This window comes from Clupea harengus, chromosome 20, assembly GCF_900700415.2.
Source record: "Clupea harengus chromosome 20, Ch_v2.0.2, whole genome shotgun sequence".
Classification (NCBI taxonomy): domain Eukaryota; kingdom Metazoa; phylum Chordata; class Actinopteri; order Clupeiformes; family Clupeidae; genus Clupea; species Clupea harengus.
This window is the reverse complement of record NC_045171.1, coordinates 18,002,501-18,025,883: the sequence shown is the minus strand read 5'-3', so window position 1 is coordinate 18,025,883 and position 23,383 is coordinate 18,002,501.

Here is a 23,383-nt window from a genome sequence, read left to right as displayed (position 1 = left end):
TGAGATGTACAGTAACATTTAATGTTTGTGTTACACATGTAACACATACAGTAAATGCAAGGCCATTTAGGGTCCTGAGGATTGTAATAGTACCAAATACTTTTTAGAGTGCATTTCTGTACCAGAACACAAAGTGTTCAGTATTAAAACACCCCATACACAATATTTTGTTGTATGTAAGTATAACAAATTGACCCTTTTGATTTGGTACATAAAAAGAGACTGTATGACCACTTCCTGTTTGGGCCTTGTCACAGCAAATCATCAGCATCACAACCAGTATCCTCCTTTGGAACCGGTATATGTCTTGCATTTTGAAGGCCAGTGCCTTAAAAAGAGACACAACTGTTCAATGTCTGATTGTTGTGTGTAATGTTTTACAAAAAGTGTTTAATCAGATTGAATTAGTTCGTAGTTTTGCAGATTTGGTGTGGGGTTTTGCTCTTTGAGTGAGTGAGGTTTCAGAAATGATGTGTCATGTAAAAATGTTATGCAGTTTGCAGTTAAGCAGTTTTTTAAAGTTTTTTTTACTGTAAGACAAGTTCTCAGAGTGCGTTAAAAAACTAAATGGATTAACATATGCCAGACCTTTGGGCCCTCACATCAACAGTGTGAGAGGGAGAGAGAGAGAGAGAGAGAGAGAGAGAGAGAGAGAGAGAGAGAAGAAGAAAAAGGGAAACAAATAATTACTCCATCTTTCCATTTGTTCACTCCACAAACACAGCCGTAAGACTGATTGAGTTTACCTCCGGAGATGATCACCCTGGAGACTTTACATTTACCAAACTCAGACGTTTGGCTGCTACATTCACGCCTTTAATCCAGAATTCAAATGTCTTCCAGTGAAGGCTGGAATTCAAAGGAATTGTGCTCTTGTGAAATTCAATGCATAACTAGTGATAATAAAACCATTTGTAGCAATAAACAGATAAATCAAATAAATCGAAATAATTTATGGCAATCAGGCCTAAAGGAGAGTATGATTTCAATTCATCAAGCAAATTATAAAATGCAGCGACCAAGGAAGGAATCAATAAAGTATTATACAGTACAAACAATGACTGAATGATGATAACTAGATTAGCATCAGGAAAAGGATCCAACGAAGGAGACATTCCAATGAGCAAAAGAAAAATCACAAATCAATTTACAGTCAAAAACACGGCTATGACGTAAATGAAATGAGTCATTGAGCTGCAAAAGGCTTTAACCCTGGTGATTAGCATGACAATTACAAAGAATGGTATGGGCTAACACCCCTGGCTAACATGCTGTTGAAATAAAAAATAAATAAGTAAATAAAAACTGAATGTAAAATAATTCCTCACACGCCTTCGCATGACACGTGAGCAGAGGTCAATGAGGTCGGCTCACCCTGGGTGCCAGGGGCCAGCATTTAACAAGGGCGAGTGGAGGTGTGTGTGTGTGTGTGTGTGTGTTTGGGGGGGTTAGTGGGGTTGTCACTACACCCCTCACCTTTCCCACGGCAACAGCGGTGTGTTCCGCTAGGATGCGCGCACCTTTCAAAACAGACATGCTACAAGCGTTGCTCCGCATCAACCTTCAAGCAGCCTTCTGGCGCAAGGGCTGCGCTCAAGGTGAGGAGGCAGCGTATGTACATTACAGGGACACGGACATCAACACACACACGCACAAATGAATAGAATTATCATACCCCAAGAAACACTTTTTTTTTTAATCCAAAACAAGAAAGCCTGCACATGTGGAAAGTTGCAGCACATCTATCTATCTCACCTTACCACTGTCTTTGTCTATCTTTTAAACACAAACACAAACACAAACACAAACACAAACACACACGCCTGAACATGTGCGCACACCCGTGCGCCTGAACATGCGCACACACACAGGCAAAAATAAAGCTATTATTCTATTATTAGCTCTTTATTCTAAGAAACTGACAGACTGATAGACCTTTTCTTTTTCTGGTGGTAAATTGTTTATAATCGTTTCAAATACTCAAATGTTTGCAAAACCGTGATTGAAAATGGAAATAGAAATATGAAAGCTTCATACCATGTAATAGTTTTTTTTTGCTTGGGAGAGGTGTCTTGTGAAAGCTAGTGAAAATAATAAGGGATGCTTAAAACTGCATTTTAAGACCATTGCAAATGTTGAGAACACATTCACAGTGATTAGTAAAGCGTTACAGAAGCCTCCATAACTGTTATTAAGTTTTCATTATTACCCTTTATTAATGAGTCTAAAGGTGGGTTTCACAACATAAACTACAACATTGGAAAAACCTATTAAGCTTCTTTTTAGTTTTGGTGAATTTTGAGTGTTGAAGATATTTCTATCCTGTTACTTACAGAATTGAGATCATTTTGCATCATTTTGCATTTTCAAGATAATTTTGCATTCATATAACAGATGTTTTACATCTTCTCCTACTGATAACAGAGTATGAAATACAGTAAGATCTATGGTTACCATGCATAGACAAGGCTTTGCACACCATGATCAGATCAAAGTTTATTGATTTATGTTTTGGTTTATTGAGTTTGTTAGTATATTGACGAAAAATGAAAATGCCTCTGGATTTTAATGATGGACAAATAAGCAAAGAGCTACTGTGGATTTTTCAGCGACCTACAGTATGTATTTGTTTACACAACTGAGTTGTCTACATTGTCAAATGCATAAAAACAAATGCATAAAAATCAGCTCAAATGCAGTACCAACCTGAATGTGCGCAGCTAGAGGAACAAATGTCAACTATTATACCTTACTACACGGCTCTTCTTAATGCTGTAGAATGCTCCATTCACTTGAATGGGGCTTCCCAACATTCTGTGGTCAACTACTTTTCCATATTTGACCGTTGCTATGCATAATTGACCGCTGTCAAGGGAAGTGGCCTTTTTGCCTATGGATTCACGTCTTTCGTAGCACTCCACAAGTAGTCCGGTAACTTATCAACCCCAGCGTATTCCGTTGCTTAGCGACGTCAGCTGATCTGGGCAGCTGTGTTCTAAAGAATGTTCAACGTCTTTGAAGTTCAACGTCTTTGGTGAACTATTTCTCTGCTGATCAACACTACGAATGGTAACAAATAAATTGTAAAAAGACACACTGTGTTAAGTTATTTTTTCGTTTTGGCAAGTAGCCGTGTAATAAGCGGGATAATGTATAGAACGCCGGTCATTATCGGGAAAATAAGCCTCTTCGGCACGAAGCAAGACTGTTCGCCCTGTGGGGGCTTTTTTTCCAGATAATGACTGCCGTTCTATACATTATCCCTTACTTAGACTTACAGTATTGTTTTTCCCACAACAAAAAATACTGACAGCGTCTTTGTCAGAACTGTATCAGACATCCTGTTTACATGTTTACTTATTGTCTAAAGTAGCAACACGTCTCACAACCCAATCCAAGGCTTTAAGCGCTACCCAATGTAAGCCTTTATGACCCATATTTCACCAAGGCATATTGGTGGCATGAATGTCAAAAGCAAATAAAATATTTATCATAATGTTTTATGTGACATTCACCAACATAGGATCTTTTAAAAGAAATAGCCATTAACATAGAGAGAGAGAGGTAGATAGATAGAGAGATACATAGATAGCTAGATATATACAGTAGATAGATAGATAGATACACTCTAAAATCCATGTTTTATTTCTGTTTTACTAAAAAGAACTCATAATCCATGATCAAATCAAAGAACATAAATCATATCAAATGAGTTCATCCACACACAGCTGCTGTTGTTCCCATATACTGGTGGGCCATCGAGAGCAGTGAACCAAAGTATCACATTAATCACATGAGACACACAAGTTAAGCTCTGGCACTTACACTAACCCCTGTGGGCAAAGCCTGATCCTCATTCATGAGGAGAGAAGTAGAGGGAGAGAGAGAGGGAGGGAGAGATAGAGGGAGGGAGGGAGAGACAGAAAAAAGAGAGAGGGTGAAAATACGATGAATGGATTGAATATGAAAAATAGGAGGAAATCAAGCTGAAGAGGCTGCATCTGTCTTATCAGACGGGGCTTGTCAATCAAACGCCATCACCGTGCATTAGCATCTGTTCTGACGGGGCGTTATGACCGATCCCTTTCACCCGTCCGCCCGCGCGACTGACAGGACCTTTCAGAGTGGAGTCAGGCTTGGACCACAACCCGGCCATTAGAGCCAGAACCTCAGCCTCGGATTGGCCGGGACACTCGCAAGTGGTACTTATCGCTTGCCGTGGGTTGCCACCGGCAGCATCGCTAGCGGTCCATCCATCTGGGAAAGATGACTACCTGCCAGCTTTACCGCTGCCCCTTGGGGAGAAATGAAATGCATGTGTTTCTCAAGATTGGCTAGGCCACTGGGGTTTTTTAAATGAGGGGTGAAGGGGGGGGGGGGTTGGGGGCACTGATGGGGGGGGGGGGGGGGGGGGGGTCAACGACAGGCAGATGGATGGTAGCGGGGAAACATTTGAAGTAATATGTTATGCCCTGACTGCGTCGATGATGAGTTGACTGTAAACGCTAGCAAGGGAATGAAGCTAATCAGAGCTAAACACAAACATGGGACCACTAATCGCCTATGAAAATAAACAGAAACACCGTAGTTGTGGGCTCTCCCCCGAGCCCCAGTATGTGTGTTTGTGCATGTTTATGCATTCAACCATGCATGTGAATGCATATATTTGTGCATGTTAAACCAGTGTGTGCATGTTTGTGTGCGTGTGTGCATATCTGTGTGCATATGTGTGTATATATATCTTTGTGTGTGTGTAAATATCTGTGTGCATGTGTGTGTGTGTGTGTGTGTGTATATATGTATCTGTGTGTGTGTGTGTGTGTGTGTGTATATAAGTGTGTATGTGTGTATATATCTGTGTGTGTGTGTGTGTATGAGTGTGTGTGTGTGTGTTAGAATAAGCATATAGTGCCTGCCTGCTGGAGCGTCCCTTTGTGAGCTTCCCCCTGGCTCCCTGAAGGCTGTGCTGTGGTAAGTGTGACAGGCAGCCAGGGACCACTGGGGCCTTTAATGCAGTTTGTAATTGTAAGTGTTCCTCTTTAATAAAACACCTCACTGTTGGGCCTGCCCTTAATAGACTGCCAGCTCAAAATCCACCACGCCATGCATTATTCAGCGGCCATTCACTGCCCCTTCATCACTGATCATTTTATGAGCTTCGTGTTCAGACCCCCGTCCCGCCCTGCCCCTCAACGCCCCCCCCCCCCCCCACCTCTCCATCCCCTAACTGGCCCTCGGCTCCAGGCTGCAGTCGCGTCTGTCACGAGGAGGGGGCTGGACTCAACCCCCTTCATCACGGCGACACTGATTGTTAGAGTGAAGTTGAGCTGACTGAAACTGGGCGTTTAAGGAAAGGAGGAGATGGACAGAATGAGGAAGAGGATGAGATGGAGGAAGAGGAGGAGGAAGTGAGGTGAAGGAAAGAGGAAGAGAGATGGAGGAAAGAGGAAGAGGAGGGTGAAGTGAGATGGAGGAAGGAAAAAGAGAGGCAGAAGGAGGAGGAAATGAGGTGGAGGAATAGGATGAGGAAGATGATAAGGAGAAAGAGGACATAGAGAGACAACATGTCTTTGATGACCACTGTGTCCATCATGCATCTCTGTCTCTGTCTCCACATATGCCTCCACTTTCTGAATCACAGTCTCTATTTCTCCTCCTTCCATTTCCCTTCATCTCTCCCTGACTAATTCTCCATGTCTCCCTGCTTCTCTGTACTTCTCCGTTATGTCCAACCCTCCCTCTCTGCCTGTGCTTTCCTCGTCTCTTTCTTTTTTTGGTCTTCTATCACTCCCTTCCTCTCTGTGTCTCTTTCGTATCTCAGAGCTCACATCAAATAAGTCTCGCACGGAGGCTGGGATGAGAGGAGAAGAGCTGAAAGAACGACAGAATGACAGAAAGAAAGAAAGAAAGGATGAGCACGCAAGATATATATAGGGAAAGAGAGAGGCAGAGAGAGGCAGAGAAAGAGAACAAGAGAGAGGGAGAGAGTCAGGGACAGACTGGGGTAATAGCTGCTTAAAGGCCTGGCAGATCTGTCAGCAGCGGCACCGCGGCGCAGTCACGCAGAGGCGGAGCCGGCCGGGGGGCTCCTCTCCTCGACCCCCTTGAGCGATGTCAGCGAAGGACATCACCTCTCGCGCTGATTAAAGCCACGCCTCGCCTCGCTGGGAGCGGCTAAAAATAAAGCATCAGAAGCGGAGGGCCGCTGAGGAGCCTCTTGTTTGCGGCGCGCGGCTGGCTTAAGCCCCTCCGCATATGGCCCGGCTGATAACGCGCCACATAAAAACGCGCTAAGCGCATGAGTCGCCGCTGCCACCGTGTAACAACTATGCAACCAGCAGCGGATAAACCATTAAATACCGTGATATTTGCATATTTTTATTTTACACAGTGGTATCCACAGATCATATTAGGGGCTTTTGTTGTATTACAGCACATGAGGGACTGCACATCCTCCCTACTCTCTCGCGCTCCAGAAAAAAAAAGCGCAATTAAAATTATGGAAAACAAGGCAAAGTCGAACTGGAGCGCGAAGGGCTAAGCTGCCAACTCATGAGAGGCAGTCTGGGACTAAAGACCGGTTCTGATGAGCCGAGAAAGAAAAGCAACGGGCTTTGCGTGTGTGTGTGTTTGTGTGTCTGCATGTATGTGTGTGTGTGTGTCTGTGTGTCTGTGTGTGTGTGTGTATTTGTGTGTTTGTGTGTGTCTGTGTGTTTGTGTTTGTGTTTGTGTGTGTATGTGTGTTTGTGTGTGTGTGTGTGTCTGCATGTGTGTGTGTGCGTGTGTGTTTTGTGTGTGTGTGTGTGTGTGTGTGTGTGTGTGTATTTCTGTATTTCTGTGTTAGTGTGTTTGTCTGTGTTTGTGTATTGCTTTATGCAGGCGTTTGTGTCAATGCATGTGTATATTCCCGCATGCATTTATGTGTGGGATTAAACATCAGAAGATCAAATGGTGGCACGGATCACAAAGGCGTGTTGCCATTGCACACACACACACAACAATGCATCACAGCCCAGCGAGACAATGACAAATGTTTACCTCCTCATTATGCAAATCAGCCATCTTAATGGGAGGGGTTCTACAGTCAAAGAGAACATTTACTATCACACCACACCAGCACTTCAGGTGATTTTGATGGCTCTGTCAAAGGTCTATAGAAATGAATGACAAATACTGATGAGACTCCAGGCAGCCATAAACAGCTGCGAGATGAATTTGATACAGGAAGGGAGGAAGGAGAAAGTTAGAAAAACGAAAACAGGTGTTATTAGGGTGCTTAACCAAAAGAAAAAACAAGCTCAAGGACAGAGTATGTGAAGCGGTTGGAGGATGGGAGAAAGAACTAGATAAAGACAGTCTCTGCCCAAAAGAAGTGAAGCTCTCCAGACTGAGCTTTGAGAGGCAATCTTTTCAGAGCGCTTCTTTGGTGTGTGCTTACACAGCTTCCTGCCATTTATTTAGAGGAGAGGGTGCCATGCCAGCGATTGACTGAAGATCGTGAAACTATCATGTTGTGCCAAGTCTGGACTCATTGTGTTCAAAACTGAAGACACTGGCTTGGCATTGTAGAAACTATCCTATCAAATTTCTCCCACAATAGTAAACTGTCATATCCATCAGATGACTGGTCCTGCCTTTCAATTTGCATTGCCCTAAATGACATAAGCAGGGAATCTGAAGCTGTGCCCTTGCTTTGCCTGCCACATAAAAGAAACATTGAATTTGCTGGGTTTTTGCTCATTGTGGCACTGCGAAGTTCATAATCACCAAAAGTGCTATTCCATCTCTGACTTGATAGCATCCAAAGGCTCATTTCCTTTGTTTCCATGGAGAAAATTACACAGTTACACAGTTAGAGAGCATTTTTCACAGGTTTAGTTCCGTCTGACGACGAAAGAAGGAAAAAAATAAAAGATTCCGCTTCATTGAGCATTCCCAGCAGGCTTTCACTCTGGGATTCAAAGAGTGAAAGAGAGGGGGTGGGGGTGGGGGAGAGAGAAAAAGTGTGGGTAAAAAAAAGAGGAAAAAAACCTCTGATTAACATCAAAGGGTCTGATTGCAGTGCTAAACAATGGGGCCTTCACTCTGTACCGAGGAGATGCCATTTCAAACAAGAGGATGAGGACAAGAACTGGCAAGGGTTGGCCAAGATTGACCTAAAGTCTCTTCAAAGCTATCTCTCTCCCGGGCTGACATGACTCACCCAACGTTTGATGTCTGAGGCCTCTCAGCCTCTGCTGTCTGTTACAACCTCGTGATTTGTTTTGGAAGCCAATGTTGTGTCCATAGCCATCACCCTCAGGGCAAAGGGACTGTGCTCATGATCTGACCGAACACTATTGTCTTCGGACTTAGCCAGGTTAAAGAAAAAAATGGGGGACCATTCATGTTACTATGGATTTTTCTTTTTTTCTATACTGAAAGGCTCTTTTAGGTCCCACTTCCCCCAATAATATGTTGTGTTTTTTATAGAAATTAACAGTGTTCTTGTACATGAGCCCCCTTTGTGCAACTGAGGGAGCTAAACAAATCTTTCAGGTTACACCCCTTCACTAAAGACTGTTCACCACAGAAGTTTGTTATTCTTATCTGTGAAATAAAGAAGCTAAATATGGGAAATGGACTTCTTTTATGCTTCCTGGATTGAACACTGATAACCAAAGGGTTCCAAAATGGCTCTAAAAAGAACATTCCATCTGGCTCTCCAAATAAAAACAGTTTTAAGGTTCCTTTTTTTTTCTGTTCCACAGAGGGTACGAGGACCTGATTGAGGATGGGATCTGAAACATGAATGCACTGAAGCTCAATCACCACACTAGTTCACACTAATCCTGGAAATGCCTCCTGGAAAGTCACTTTGGTCATGTACATCCAGAAGGAGAGACACACACACACACACACACGCACACACGCACACACACACGCACACACAGAAACAACGCCTCCTGCCTCGCGACTCTTGCCCTCTGCCTCTGATTCACAGGACATTATGATGGCAGCTATTTCAGGCCATTATCTTGGTAAAAGATTCAAGACGTGAGGAGCATGAATCTCTCTCTCTCTCTCTCTCTCTCTCTCTCTCTCCGAGTGCTACGACGAACGGACAGAGAAACGAATGAGCGAACAAGAAAAGCGTTATTTTTTTTTTCCTGCTGCACCACGCCTCTCCTCTGTCCACGCACTAAAAAGCTGACAAGCAATGCAGTGACAGGGACATAGTCTCTGTGAAAAGAACCCCCCCACCCACATGGCTGACTGTGTCTGATGGGAAGGGCGGGGGCTTCGTGAAATGGGTTCCTTTCTGATGAAATGTGATGCCTGCACTTTTCTGACAAGCTGAAATAAATCCATCCGTCAGGATTTATCAGAGATGGCCACGCACGAGAGGAAACAGAGGAGTAACGGCACTCGCTGAAGGAGAGACGATGACGAGGAGGAGGAGGAGGAAGAGGGAAGTGCAGTGGCTTTGTCATTGTCTCAAGGAGGCTCAGGGATTGGTTGCGGAGCGGACAAAGAGTACGAGGTGCTCTTAAAATACAGCCGTCTTTCAAGGGCACTTCAGAAAAGCTCTGTGACATCTCGGAAGGCTTCACAGGAGTGTGCTCCAAGGGCCGCATGAGTTTAGATGGAAAGCCTGCATCATTAAGATGCATCAGTTTTCCATCATGTCAACACTTGAGAAAGAAATGTAAGATTGTGTTTTTCTTCACCCGAAGAAACAGAGGCGAGAGATGCTAGATGATACGCTGTAATGCAAGCTAATGAGAAGGTTCTATGGGGTCGCACTTTGACTTTGGGTTGAGTTCTCTCCAGCTCTTATCCAGTCCTCGAGAGTCCTTAGAGTCCGCCTCTCCGCATATATAACAAGCTTATCAGTCGCTCATAAAAGACAGAAAGAAAGTGAGAGAAAATCAAAAAGAAAGGAAGGAAGGAAGGAAGAAAGAAAGAATACAAACAAATCCAATTTTGGGAAACCATTTACACATTATAAACCAAATTGTAAACAAACATGATGGATTATAGTGTAATACCATGCACCAGAGGAGGAACAGATGCATGCAAATATCCCTCTCACAGAATCAGAGGGGGAGCCGGAACAGATACCTCAGCTAAAAGATTTTGAGTCTGCCAAAAGAAAAAAGATCCCCAGCTCTGGTTTCTCTGTCTCTCCTTCCTATTTAGGCCTCTCATATAGATCTGGGTGAGCCAACAGTCAGAGACAAATGGGGACATGAGTGTCCCATTACCCGGCTCCCATTAATCCCAATATCTTTACAGTTACAATTAGCTACTTAGCTTTTGCTTTCTGCAGGGGGGAGGGGTAGGGGGGGTCATTTAATACATAAATCAGGGTATTTAAGAGGCTCTGGGAGAGGGTGGTACGCACACATGCAGGCAAGCTATGTGGGATGCTAGGTCTGCCACTGGTCGGAGAAAAACATCTTAGGCACACATCGGTGTGTTTATGAGCCAAATCTCTCACATCTACTCTCCGTGTTTCACAGTCCAGATGGACCCCAACCTTCATTCAAAACGAATGTATTTTTAAGCCCCTAGCCCTGATAGGGATGTCTGCGGTTGCTTTTTCTCCTGTAGTGGCGTATGCAGAAATGCAACCACTTTGCCCAGGAGCATGTGACCCAGAGGGGCTCAGCAGTGGCTACATGCGTGCTACAGCATAACAGTAATTAAATTGCCTGGGAGAATCAGGGCTGGGATCAAAACTTCTCTCTCTCTCTCTCTTTCTCTCTCTCTCTCTCTCTCTCTCTCTCTCTCTCAAACACACACACACACACACACACACACACACACACACACACACACACACACACACGCACGCACACAGACACACACACACATTCTTGAAATATGTATAGTATTTCACAATGGCACTGTTCATTTCCATGTTGTTTTCTTTCTTCAGCGATTACTTGCTGACTACTTGCCGCCTCACTTCCAATCTCAGTTGTTTGTGTCACCTGGCCTGCTCCACAAAAAGGAAAAAGAAAAAAAGAAGGAAAAAAACAGCCCCAGACCGCAGGCATCACTCATCAGCTGTAGTATCGCGCTCGCTTCACCTCTTGTTCCTCCTGGTGATGGAGACCTGATTCTCGTTTGGAGAACTCTGGCTCCGCTGAAACGTGATAAATTCTCTCGCTCTGGCGCTGCTTGCCAGAATCGACTCGCCTCGACTTCGGCTCGGAGCAGAGCGGATCGCTGAGGACTCCTCTGGCTCACTCTGCCTTTGCCCTCCTTTGGATTGATAAATGTTGCATGCCATGTTTTCTGGGCAGCATCTCAGATGGTGAGGCTGATATTATAGCCCAGCGTGTGTCCGTGTGTGTGTGAGCATGTGGGTATGTGTGTGGGGGAAATATGAGTGTTCATGGTTTTGTGTGTGTGTATGTGTGTGTGTGTGTGCCTGTGGGCATGTGTGTTGGAGGAATATGAGTGTTGTATGTGTGTGTGTGTGTGTGTGTGTGTGTGTGTGTGTGTGTGTGAGAGAGAGAGTGTGAGTGTTTGCCTGTGGGTATGTATGCTGGAGGAATAAGAGTGTTGAATGTGTGTGTCAAAGTGCATTGCACGCGTGTGTGTGAATGCATATTTCAGAGTATCAGTCCATCTCTGTGCATATGCCAGTTCTCCAGCCTGTGCGATTCTTTTTTGCTTGTGTGAATACAACTGCCTGACTGTGTCTACCACTCGGTGCAACTGTGTGCCTGTCTGTCCAAGTTTGCCGTACTGTCTCTATATTTGAAAGAGCTAGAATCTTGTGTGGGAGTGCGTGGGCCTGCATATTTCTGCATATGTTAACCTCGTTTAAGCGTTTAAGTGTGGGCAACTCTGTTTCACGTGCGCGCACTGACAGACACCTGTTGACGCCACCAACAGTCTGTCCCCTCGCTGCAGAGCCTCAGGCGCAAGGCAAAAGCAGAGAGCCATCCAGCATCCTTAGTCAGACCCAGGCCACCTACGCGCTTCCAGAAGTCCTGCTGCTCTCACTTCTTCCAACAAGACACAGAGACAGACAGACAAACTGACAGACGGACAGACAGACAAAGACAGACAAGACTGATAGAGCTGATGGGAAATCTGAGCTCCGCTATTTTAAGGTGATGACATCCTTAACCCAATGGCTGTGTGAGACTGGATATCTGCGCTTCTTCTTGTGAAAGATGAAGTGATAGGCCAGGAGAGACACAAAGGCTTGCGACTCACTATTTGAAAGGGGTATCCCTTCCGGCACAACACCAGAAGATAGCAGTCATAGGCTTTGGTGTAAATGTGTTTACAGCAGTCCTACAACTTACACTTCTTCCATGGGAGAAAGACAGACAGATGGAGGAAATGTTGAGTCGATCGAGAACGAGCAGCAGAGGCTTGCTTTGCTGTAAAGTCTCCTCATACCTGGTCCCCATTAATCCCAATATCTTCACAGTCACAATTAGCCACTTAGCCTTTGCTTTCCGCGGTGGGGGATGGGGGCTAATTTAATACATGAATCAGGGTATTTTATAGGCTCGCAGAAAGGGTGGATAGCACATATGCACCCACACAGGCAGGCTGTGTGGGACGCAAGATTTACCAGCATTCGGTGACGCACAGCTTAGTCACATATCAGTGTTTTTATGAACCAAATCTCTCACTTAGAGACAGATAGATAGATAGATAGATAGATAGATAGATAGATGGATGTGATTTTTGTGATTTTTGAGAGAGAGCAGCTTTGCCGTAATTGCTTATAAGACTCCCATAATCAGCACTTGTCTGGTACGGAGTGGTGCGGGAACGTGGGAATGCGAGTGAGAGAGAGTGTCGCTTTGAGTGAGGGTGGCATCTGTCTACTGGGGAACTGCTGTAAGACCAGTGGAGTGCACCAACAACACCTGCATGGCGAGAGGGGAAATGTAACACTGCATTCCCTCACATTCAATTTGTGTCTTTTCATAAAGCCGTGGTGGTAAGTACAGTATGGTAATGGAGGGAATTCGACACACACACTCCCCACCATCATCATCACCATCATCAACAACTGTTTATTTTCAAAAAGCTGAGGTGGTAAAGACAGTATGACAATGAAGGAAATGAAATGCAATGTATTCACAAACATGCACACACCCATACAGATATCCCCCCCACACACACACACACACACAGAGACACACAAATCATTTTGATAGCAGTTTACTATTCACCTCTCCCTGAGGAACAGTCTGATGTGAGTTGTGCGGTATGAGCTGTTGTGTACAAACGCTGTGCTACCTGTCAATGTGTGTTCAAAAACAGCCCGTTTGAAGAGATTTTTGTCATATTTGACAGTTCTTTCATGATTTCCATCATAGATGTGCTATGATGTCAGCAGGCATCGAAAGGCAGGTTTCTTCTCAACACAATATTTGCAACAAAACTGTTCGCAGTGTAATACTAACATGAATGGATTTTGTGTTTGTTTGTTTGCTTCTGTCTCAGAAGAAGAAAAGACCTATATTTGTTTGTTTGCTTGTACTCCACACGTGACTTACAGAGCACATGCTACAACCGTATGCGACAGACAAGCATGCCGCAGCATGCCAACTAGCAATCTGCTGTAGTTCTCCAAGATATTCTCTACACTACTACACTCCAAGACAAAGCACTAACCCTAAACCAAAACACCATGCTTTCATCAAACTCCAAATCAAGGCGATTGAAGAAAAGAGCCATTTTGGCTTGAGTACAGAGAATCGCCATTATCTGTCATTTCGTCTGATTGCCACTTTATTGCGCCACTCTTATATCTCCAAATTGAATTCAACATGACACCTCGTCTTCTCTAGAGGCTCCAACAAGCTGTTTGTCCCCAGTACTTCCATTAGGACATTCTCTGCTTACACACAGGGAGTCTTAACTGAATTATGGCTATAAGAGAAAGAGCGGAACCTGCTTCAGGTTCAGGCTACTTTTCTTTGTGGCCGTAGGTAGCTTTGGTCTGCAGTAGACCAGACATAGCCCATCTTGACACACATTTTACAAACACCACAGACTATTGACACACATAATAAGAGTATTCAGGGTTCCAATTCTTCCTAAACCACTAAAATAAATAAACAAATAAATGTTGCCATGAGTTGTTCATCTATGATATGACTACTGGAGCAAAGCTATTTTTATGCCACTTTGTTCTGCGCTTGTGGGACTATAAAACCTTTGTCCAAGGGAAGAACCTGAAATTCAGTGTGCATAGGGTGGGAGTCGTCAATTAAAATCGAGCCAGTTATCCGTCTGGTGTACAGGGAACGTTAGGTTGAGACTCACCAATGTGAGTGCTTTACATAAATACAAGCAAAACGAACATCCAAAAAAAAAGACAGTGCTTGAGAGTGCATGTGATGACGCGTTTCCTAAGCGCGTCCTAATGGCGGACGCAACGGACTTTCGTTATACTTCTAACCGCCAACGGAGTCTTCTACAGTCCTTATTGTACATCCCCACAGAACTCTCTGAACTGATTTACCTGGGCAGGCATAGGGGTGCACACTTATCGCTAACACCACGCCAAACAATTCACTCACGCTTGTTCATTTACCGTTGATCAAAATCTCCGTTTTATTGTACCAATATTGTTCCATCAAGTCACTGTGATTCAGTTGCCTTTACATGTATCATATGAGAAAAAATTACAGTGTACTATACTATGCTTGTTCAAACAACAAAGTTGAATGACTTTTTGCCACCACTATATATTTTCCTGTCTTAGTAAGTGCGCTCCCGTCCCGGGGTGTCTTTATGGTTTGGTCAGGTTCGCGAGGAACATGGTTTCGCCCTTGCGAATTCAATTAACTATGTTCTAAGGTTTTCAACGGTGAAGGTAACCTATAACTATTGTTATCGTTATTATGAAGGCCCCGATCGAGTTATAATTATTATTGGTACCATGTTAACGTTGTATAATGTGTATTTCTTCTCACACATGAGTTTACCCCTCTGTTGTGGGCCTATGGTAGTATCGGCCAATTAGGGGTAGCTCAGCTACCTGATGAAAGGGTTAGCGTGGTAGTGGTTAGGGAGCTTCTGTGCAAAGAGCTTCTTGGTCTATGCGCTTCTCTATTTTCCTCAGAAGAATGAGGCTAATACCTATGTGCTGTCTCAGTGTAGGGACATAGTGTATGACACTGTACTATTGACTGTACATATACAGTTTTTTTGTAATATTTTTAGTTTTCATTTATATTCTCAGTCTTTTTGTTTATATTTTTCACATTTTGGAATAAGCACTTGTTGGAGGACACATACATTTGCATCCATAGAGTTTTTGTCTCCCTGCTGCCTTTTGTGCTTTCCCTAAAATACTCTCTACAAGGTTACCCTTTGACAGTGTAAAACATTAAAAGATACAAATGCTAAAAAAAAATACAATTAAAAGAAGGTACAAAGTACATAAAGTAGTAATTATTAGAACAGAGATATAAATAATTATAAATGATAAGTACATCATTAAAAGATAAGTAATGTAATTCAATTAAAAGTAAAGTGCACTAAGAGTAGAGTTCAATAGCATAACAGCTAAATGCTGCTTCACCATAGCTGACTTGAGATGGATCTAAGAGCACTTCTCGGTTTATATTCTTCAAACATGTCAGAGATGTATTCTGGGCCCAAACCATTCAGTGATTTATAGGTTAGTAGCAGCACTTTGAAATCTATTCTGTAAGTAACTGAAAGTAGTGTAAAGATTTTAGACCTGGAGTAATGTGCTTTGTGCTCTTGGTCCTGCAGCAGCATTTAGAATGAGCTGCAGATGTCTAATGGTGTTTATGGGGAGATCCGTTAAAAGGCCATTACAGTAGCCCACCCTACTGGGAATATGTGTATGCCTGTTTAGGACAAGATATGTCAACCATTTAATATCTGTACCTAAAATAACCTTCAAGGACTTAATCATAATAAGGGTCCAATGGAAAATGATTTACATTAAAACAAAATAGATATACTTGTTATTAATACACATGTAAATATAAACAGGAAGTGACAATAAATAAAGATCTGATCCACAAGTTAATCCAAAATTATTAATTAGTTATTAGGGAGGGTATAATTACATGGAATGCATTTATAGCGATCTTAATTTAATTATTGATAGATCACTAATAAGTTGTTAATTACGTATGCAAATTAACTTACTTTTTAAACAATTAAAAGAAGACCATCTTAATAATACCAATAGACTACATTGGCAATGGTTAACAATCATCAACAAACTATTAGGGTAATGGCTACTTTGCTATTTATTGTGGCCTGTTATTATAAAGTGTTACCAAACTATCTTTTCCTGTAGCTGAAAGTACACACTTGGCGAAAGAACATAAATATTTTCCTCTGGGTTGCATTTCATTGCTTTTTCTCAGAGTGAGAGAGAGAGAGAGAGAGAGAGAGAGAGAGAGAGTGCAAACACAGGAGAAAGTAATTCTTAGTGACTTTAGCGCTTAATATGTCACAGCTGGTACAGGCACCTGCATGAGCCATTATGATCCATCTGACAGCCACTAACTAATCTCGCTGCATCTGAAAATATTGCGGCCTGGCTATTTCAGGTAAACCTACCATACTGGACCAAATTAGAAGCACATTTATATAAGCCCTGCATTGACAGGGCTCCACCCCACACTAATTATCCTTTCTTGGTGACAACTCGTTGCGTTTCAGCATCTCGGCTCGGTGCTCTCATGCAACAGATCGCACATTTTCACAGCCGTCAATTCGCTTTATTGCGCTGCCCCAAATGGAGTGGCAGACATTGTGAGAGATCACTTGTGAACCACTGGCATGTGAACACATTGTGTGTGTGTGTGTGTGTGTGTGCTTGTCGTATGTATGTGTGTGTGTGTGTGTGTGTGTGTGTGTGTGTGTGTGTGTGTGTTTGTGTGTTTGTGTGTGTGTATGTGTGTGTGAGAGAGAGAGAGAGAGAGAAAGAGAGTTTGTGTCCGTGAGTGTGTTTTCAGTGAGTGTGTGTTTCTGTGTGCCTTTCCCTGTGTGTGTGTGTGGGTGTGTGCCTCTGCTGTGTTCTGTGAGATGTCCACAAGCTCATGTTTAAAACCGGCGGCGGTGTCGACTGCTGGCAGGGCAGACTGCAGGGTGGGTGAAAGCAGAGCTGCCACAAAGTGTCAATTATCAGGCCGAGCAGCGGCGCGCCGCCTTGGCAGGAGTAGAGGCCAGTGACAGAACAAAACACCAACCCGCTGCTCCACACCGCGCCGCACCGCACCACACCGCTCGCTGGACAGCGCTGCTCGACGAGGGGACTGCAGACTGGATCGGAGAGTCCACCATGAAGACCATTAACAACTCCATTTGGCAGTGTCTTGCTGAGGCTAACTTGTAGAGTGGGATTTCCAGGAGTGAGAGAGAGTGAGAGAATACGCAGTGATGTTTTGTTTAAATGGTTTCGGTTTCTGCTATTGCTGCTGCCGTTCTCGTTGGTGTTGGTGTTTTTTGCTGAACATCTATTCTCGGAAATGTTCAATTATGACACGGCTAACGGTCTGCTTAGGTGTGAGGCTATATTGCCGGGGATAGCAGAGGAGGAGATGAGAAGAAAATCCATCTGCGAAAAACAAAAACAGATCCTACTCTCTTTTGGAGTGCACAGGTTCATCTCCTCTCATTTCTCTCCATCCACTCTGCTGTCACTCTGGGTGCAATTAATAGGCCTGGCGGAGGGGGTAGGGATGGGGGAGCACTTCAGGGCGAAGAACTCTTCCCTGACAACGTAAACAACTTACTGACCCCTTCCTGTTTAAATCTTTGTAGTCGACCGGCAGTTGGACGTGGCAGAACAATTTTATTCCGCTAATCTCTTTGTGTGGCGCGAGAGCTCTTGTTCCCTCTCTGCCGAACGCTGTCTCATCTGTCACTCACAGTTAGATTTTCATTTTAATACCCTGGATGCGGAGCTAAAAATGGCTTTCAGCCAGAACTTCACTTATGGCAAAGGAGATAAATAAATAAATCAGTGGGTGAAATAAACAACCATTCAGGAGACCACAAATACCTTCCTAGCATCATGAATTTACAGCTTTATCTCTTTTAAGGTCAGTCATAGAGAGGAGCCAATGGGCAGATAGAGAGAAGAAGCAGGGAGAGAGAAGAGGACAGAGATGCTGAGGGGGAGACGGAGGCCTGCGGTTGCCATGAGACAGGACACAGTGACAAGGCTGTCAAAAGTGGTAGATGGAGGTTGTCATGGTGATAGTACCCTTCCCCCGGTTGCAGCCTGGTGACCAACTTCACTGTTCTTTCCCCGATCCGTGGGCGCCAAAGAAACCGAATAACTCCTGGCTAGTCGATAAAAATGCACTTGTGTGCATGCCCCCCGTTCTATCTAAAACAGAGTGGGAGAAAAAAAAGGCTCTGACAAGTGTCTCCTCATCCTTAACAAGAGGACATTTTGCTCGATGTGATGGAAAGCAACCAATAGCACTGTAGCTTATACAGTAGCCATTAGAAGTGAGTAAGTGGATATAATGTTGATCTGGTGCCTCTGAATACATTTATGACATTTTCTGCGGGTCAGTAACGTCTCTTTCATTATTATTTATTTCCATTTAATCGCCAAGGGAGTCTTTTCAGCACTAGATCAACTCCACAACTTAAGGAGCCCTAAATGTTAGCGCAGAGATGATCAATACCACACTGAGCAATGTTCTTTCCGAGCTAATAGACAAATCCATTCCGACAGTCCCCTAGGGCGATGGCGAACGGCTTGAGAATTCATGCCACCTTTTTACTTTAAGCCCCCCCCCTCCCTCCTCAGAGGAAGCCAGTTATTTTACAAAGGTAAAAGTAACAATATATAATTTCACAAGGCACTTAACGGAGCAGTCTGCGATTCTGGCAAAAGGTTGTGGATGTTTCAGCTTAACAGCCAATCAAATTACACCCCTCCCTTCCATGCTCCTGAAGCAATGGCTGAAACAGTGCATGGCTTGGTCCGAGTCACTCTGTTTGTTTCCCATTCTCAGAGCCAGGACTTTACCTATATAACACTGGAGTTTGTCTGAACGTGTACACAGAACAGACAACTTAGAGGAACACACTGCTACTGCAGGTTTTCCTCAGTAGTGAGCTATATGTCAGCGTGTCACTGCACAGGCACTCTGTCACAGTAGGGGAGAAGGCTAATTAGTGAAATTACAGAACAAACGGGGTAAACCTGGCCTAGTCCACCACTTCTGTGGCTCTGGGTTCGGAACTAGTCGTCAATGACAGAATTAACATTTAAGATGAGCTTTTGCCCTTTGATTCAGAATCATAACATACCAGAGGCTAGACATTTTAAGCCACGTTCCGAAAGGGAAGATGAGAGTAAAGCTGCATGATTGCATCTATACCTTAGTGACTGAAGGAGCTAAAAGGCATTCCATCAAAGAATAGTTTGAAATCAAAACATCAGAAGATATCAATGATCCTTGGGGGGGGGGGGACTTCACTTGATCTGAGTATTACAGAGTAAATGTCATTATTTCATCATAAAATTGTGAAAGTCAGTCAGAAAAAAAACTTTTATTCAGTGCAGGTGGGCTATTTTCACATTTCATATAATTTCCTCTTATGCGTCTGTTTCACATCGTTTACGTGTGCAAAACAAAGCATGCATTTTTAATTAGTAACTGTTGCGTTAAGTACACTTACCTGGGCTGGACAAGTCTTACAATAGACCTATTGTCTCTTCTCTCTCTCTCTCTCTCTCTCTCTCTCTCTCTATCTCTCCCTCTCTCTCTCCCTCCATCCTCCACTCCTAAATTACACCTCCTCCTCTCCTGAGTTGTTCCCGCGGCTCGCGCTGTTCTGCTGTCTGGCTCGGCTGCCTTCATCGCCGGCACCCTCATTAAGCGCGAAGGTCAGCAGCTGATTGACTCACTGTAGCGTTCACTTTGTGTGCTCGCGGCCAAGCTGATGATCCCAGGGAGAAAAAAAAAAAGAAGCGCGTCAAGCCAAGGCCTGACCCCTTAACACAATCACTTCATACCATGAAATGAATGCTGTTATCAGTGGCACAAATAAATAAATAAATACAAATAAAACAAATCAAATAAAAGTAGACTTTGTTTTTAAAAAAAAGTCCTTGTGAATCTGGGGGAACCAGATGCCTGCCTGCCAAAAGTAATATTCTTACCTGACCAACGCATTCATACTGCATATGCAAATAAAACGAATGAATGAATAAATTATCACAGCGCTTAGGAATGCGACACACGCAGAGGTTGTTTAGCAGATAAATCAGAGCTGTTGTGTCTTCTTAAAAGGACATTAAGATTTAAGGTTTAAGAAGACATTAGTTATTCTCACTTTGAGAGGGCCAGAACACCCTGTTCCCAACATCCCCCCCCCAATGGTGGGAGTGGGTGAACAAGCTCGCGTCACTTTGAACCCGCCTGATTTGGAATGCGGAGAGATGGATATGCCATCTGAGTCTGCCGGGACACTGAAAACAATATGTCTGAAAGAGGTAAACTTTGAATGAACCTCCCCCAGGTTGGCCCGGTACTGCTCATTGTTTTTTTTTGTTTTTTTATTTAATGTGCAAATCACATCCACATCAATGCCATCCTGGCAGCCGCTTGTTGTTGCCATAGATTTGTCAGCAGATTTCTGAGGCTCGATCACTCCCCGAGCTATGCGTCCCTGAGGATGGCCGTGACTTATTTAAACCAAACAGATATTCTAAATTGAGTTGTCAGCTTCAATCAGAGGGGGAACAAAAGCGTTCCTGGCATTTTGAAGCTCAAATCATTAATAGTTTTTTTTTTTCCAGGGCGCGAGGTCTTTTGAAGACAAAAGGAGACCGAGAGCAGGCGGACATAAAATAGAGAGCTCCATTTTGGTGGCGCAACGTTAGCGTTTGATTTCATCTCCGTCTTTTTAATTCCACACAATCCCCATCACCACCATTCCACCTCCTTTCAACACACACACACACACACACACACACACACACACACACATACACACACACACACATACACATACACAGGCTTCTTTTCTCTTCCTGGCATTTTCGGTTCAAGCTATAAGTTTGGTAATAGGTGAGAGCACAAATGCCCTGGCGACTTTGTTGTTCTGATGAAAAAGACAGAGGCATCAATAATGTAGGGCCCGCTCACTCGGGATGCACACGGTTGGACTCGCCTGCATGTGAAAGAGCTGGACATCCATTGGGGTGGGGGGTGGTAAGGAATTGGTTATTTGGCAGCTTGGCCATGCCAGACTATATCAGACTGCTTTCATTGGGATTATACACTCTCTCTCTCCCTGGAAAAAAAAAGATTCGTAGCCAGCCAGTGTGTTGTGGAGTGGTTGATTCTATTGAATTTTCTTGTCAATATGCGACATTCGTAATGAAGGGCTACGCAACACACAAATGCAGTCAAAATATGGCACCTGGAAATTGAGTTGGGGACAATTGGCTTCAAAAGTAAACATCAAACAATCTTTCCTACTGTGTTGAACGCCCACCATTAGCGCTAATTTATCACGCGTCCTTTTATAAAGACTAACTTACAGCAAAACAGAGAGAAAAGAATATTTGAATAGAATAAAAACACCCTGCAGCGTCTCTGAGCGCACACTAACCCCCTAAGACAAAGATAAATGCTCTTCACGAGCGAACCACCACTTCTGTATCACTGTTTAGGCCGGCCCTGGAATGAAAATAAGAGTGGGTGGGGTGGAAAAGAAATAAATAAACGAATGAATAAAACATGGCGAAGGCGCAGGCCTCTCTCTTTCAGGCTGATAATGCCAGCGGTCACCCCCTGGCAGCCCGTGGCAAATGGATTATTTTCTAATACAAAGAGTACAGTCCGACATAAAGATCTGATTATCCAGCGCCCTCAACTATCTCCTGCCTCGACTCTCAGTGTGTCAGACGGCGACATGGCACAGTGTGGCATGTCAACCGGGAAGAGAGAGTGGCAGAGAGAGAGAGAGAAAGAGGGGAAGAGAAAAAGAGAGAGAGAGGAGAGAGAGAGAGAGAGAGAGAGAGAGAGAGAGAGAGAGAGAGAGAGCGAGAGCTATTCCTCTTCGGCAGCCTCAGCCCGGCTCGGCACTCGGCTGTGTTTCTCATTCTGCATGAGCCTTGACATCCGGAGAGGTGAAGAGGCATATCCAATCCTCTCTCTCATTAGACACGACCCTGGCAGGTACCCGCCGCAAACAAACTCCATCTCACGGCAATTGCCCCACGCTCAGCGCTCGCTCCCCTACCTATCGGCACCGCCCGCTCACTGCTCCAGGCTGCTCACAGCGGAGGTGCGAAGAGGGGAAGAGGAGGGGTGTGCCTCTGACGTGCAGCCTTACGTTGCATGCTTGATGTGTGCTTCTTGGCTTTTGTCAAAAATTCTTCTTTCCGTGGCTTTCTCAAATACAAGCCATCCTTGCGGACAGGGGGGACAGAGTAACAAGTCTGTGTTTGTACGTGATGCAAATACTATTTCTTTTGATCCATGGACTCGCTGCAACCTTTCAGTAGGAGATGAAACGACCCAGCGCAGACACTGATGCACACACACGGTCATGCACAGGGAATCGCATGCACAGCCCTGGCCACACACAGACACGCAAAGACACACACACACATACACACACACGCACACACACACACACACACACACACACACACACACACACACACACACACACACACACACACTCACACACTCACACACTTGTCAGTTTAAGATCTTTCCAATACACTGGGTCGCAGGTGAGGTCTCTGGCTTTTTGTCTCCAAGACAGAATATCACACTTAGGCTCTGCCATGGCGTTAATTATGCAACTCCCCTCACAGGATAATGCAGCATCCTGATGGATCGAGGTTACACAGGAGAATGGCTCTCACGAACTCAGCATTGACTTTCCATTAATGTGTGCGGAGGATTAACTCCTGGCCTTGAGTCTGTGTGTGTGTGTGTGGATATAAGTGCATAAGTGTGCATACATGTACATATATAAAAGTGTGATCCAAGGGTATGTTGGTGTGTGTACCTCCATGAGTGTGTCTATACGTGTACTTGTGTGTGTGTGTGTGTGTGTGTGTGTGTGTGTGTGTTTGTGAACCTACATCTGTGAGGAAAATCTCTACTCACCTGGTACTCTGTAAGCGATTACCTGCCAATACCACACCGAGGCCTCAGCTGGCTCTGATCAAGAGCGGCCACTCAGCCCTGACAGGCGTGATGTGTGCCAACCCCTGTTGAATTTCCCAGCTCCCCTACTGCCTCACACACACACACACACACACACACACACACACACACACACACACACACACACACACGCTCTCTCTCTCCCTCTCTCTCTCTCCCTCTCTTACCCTCACAAACACTCAAGTGGCCGCACACTGAAC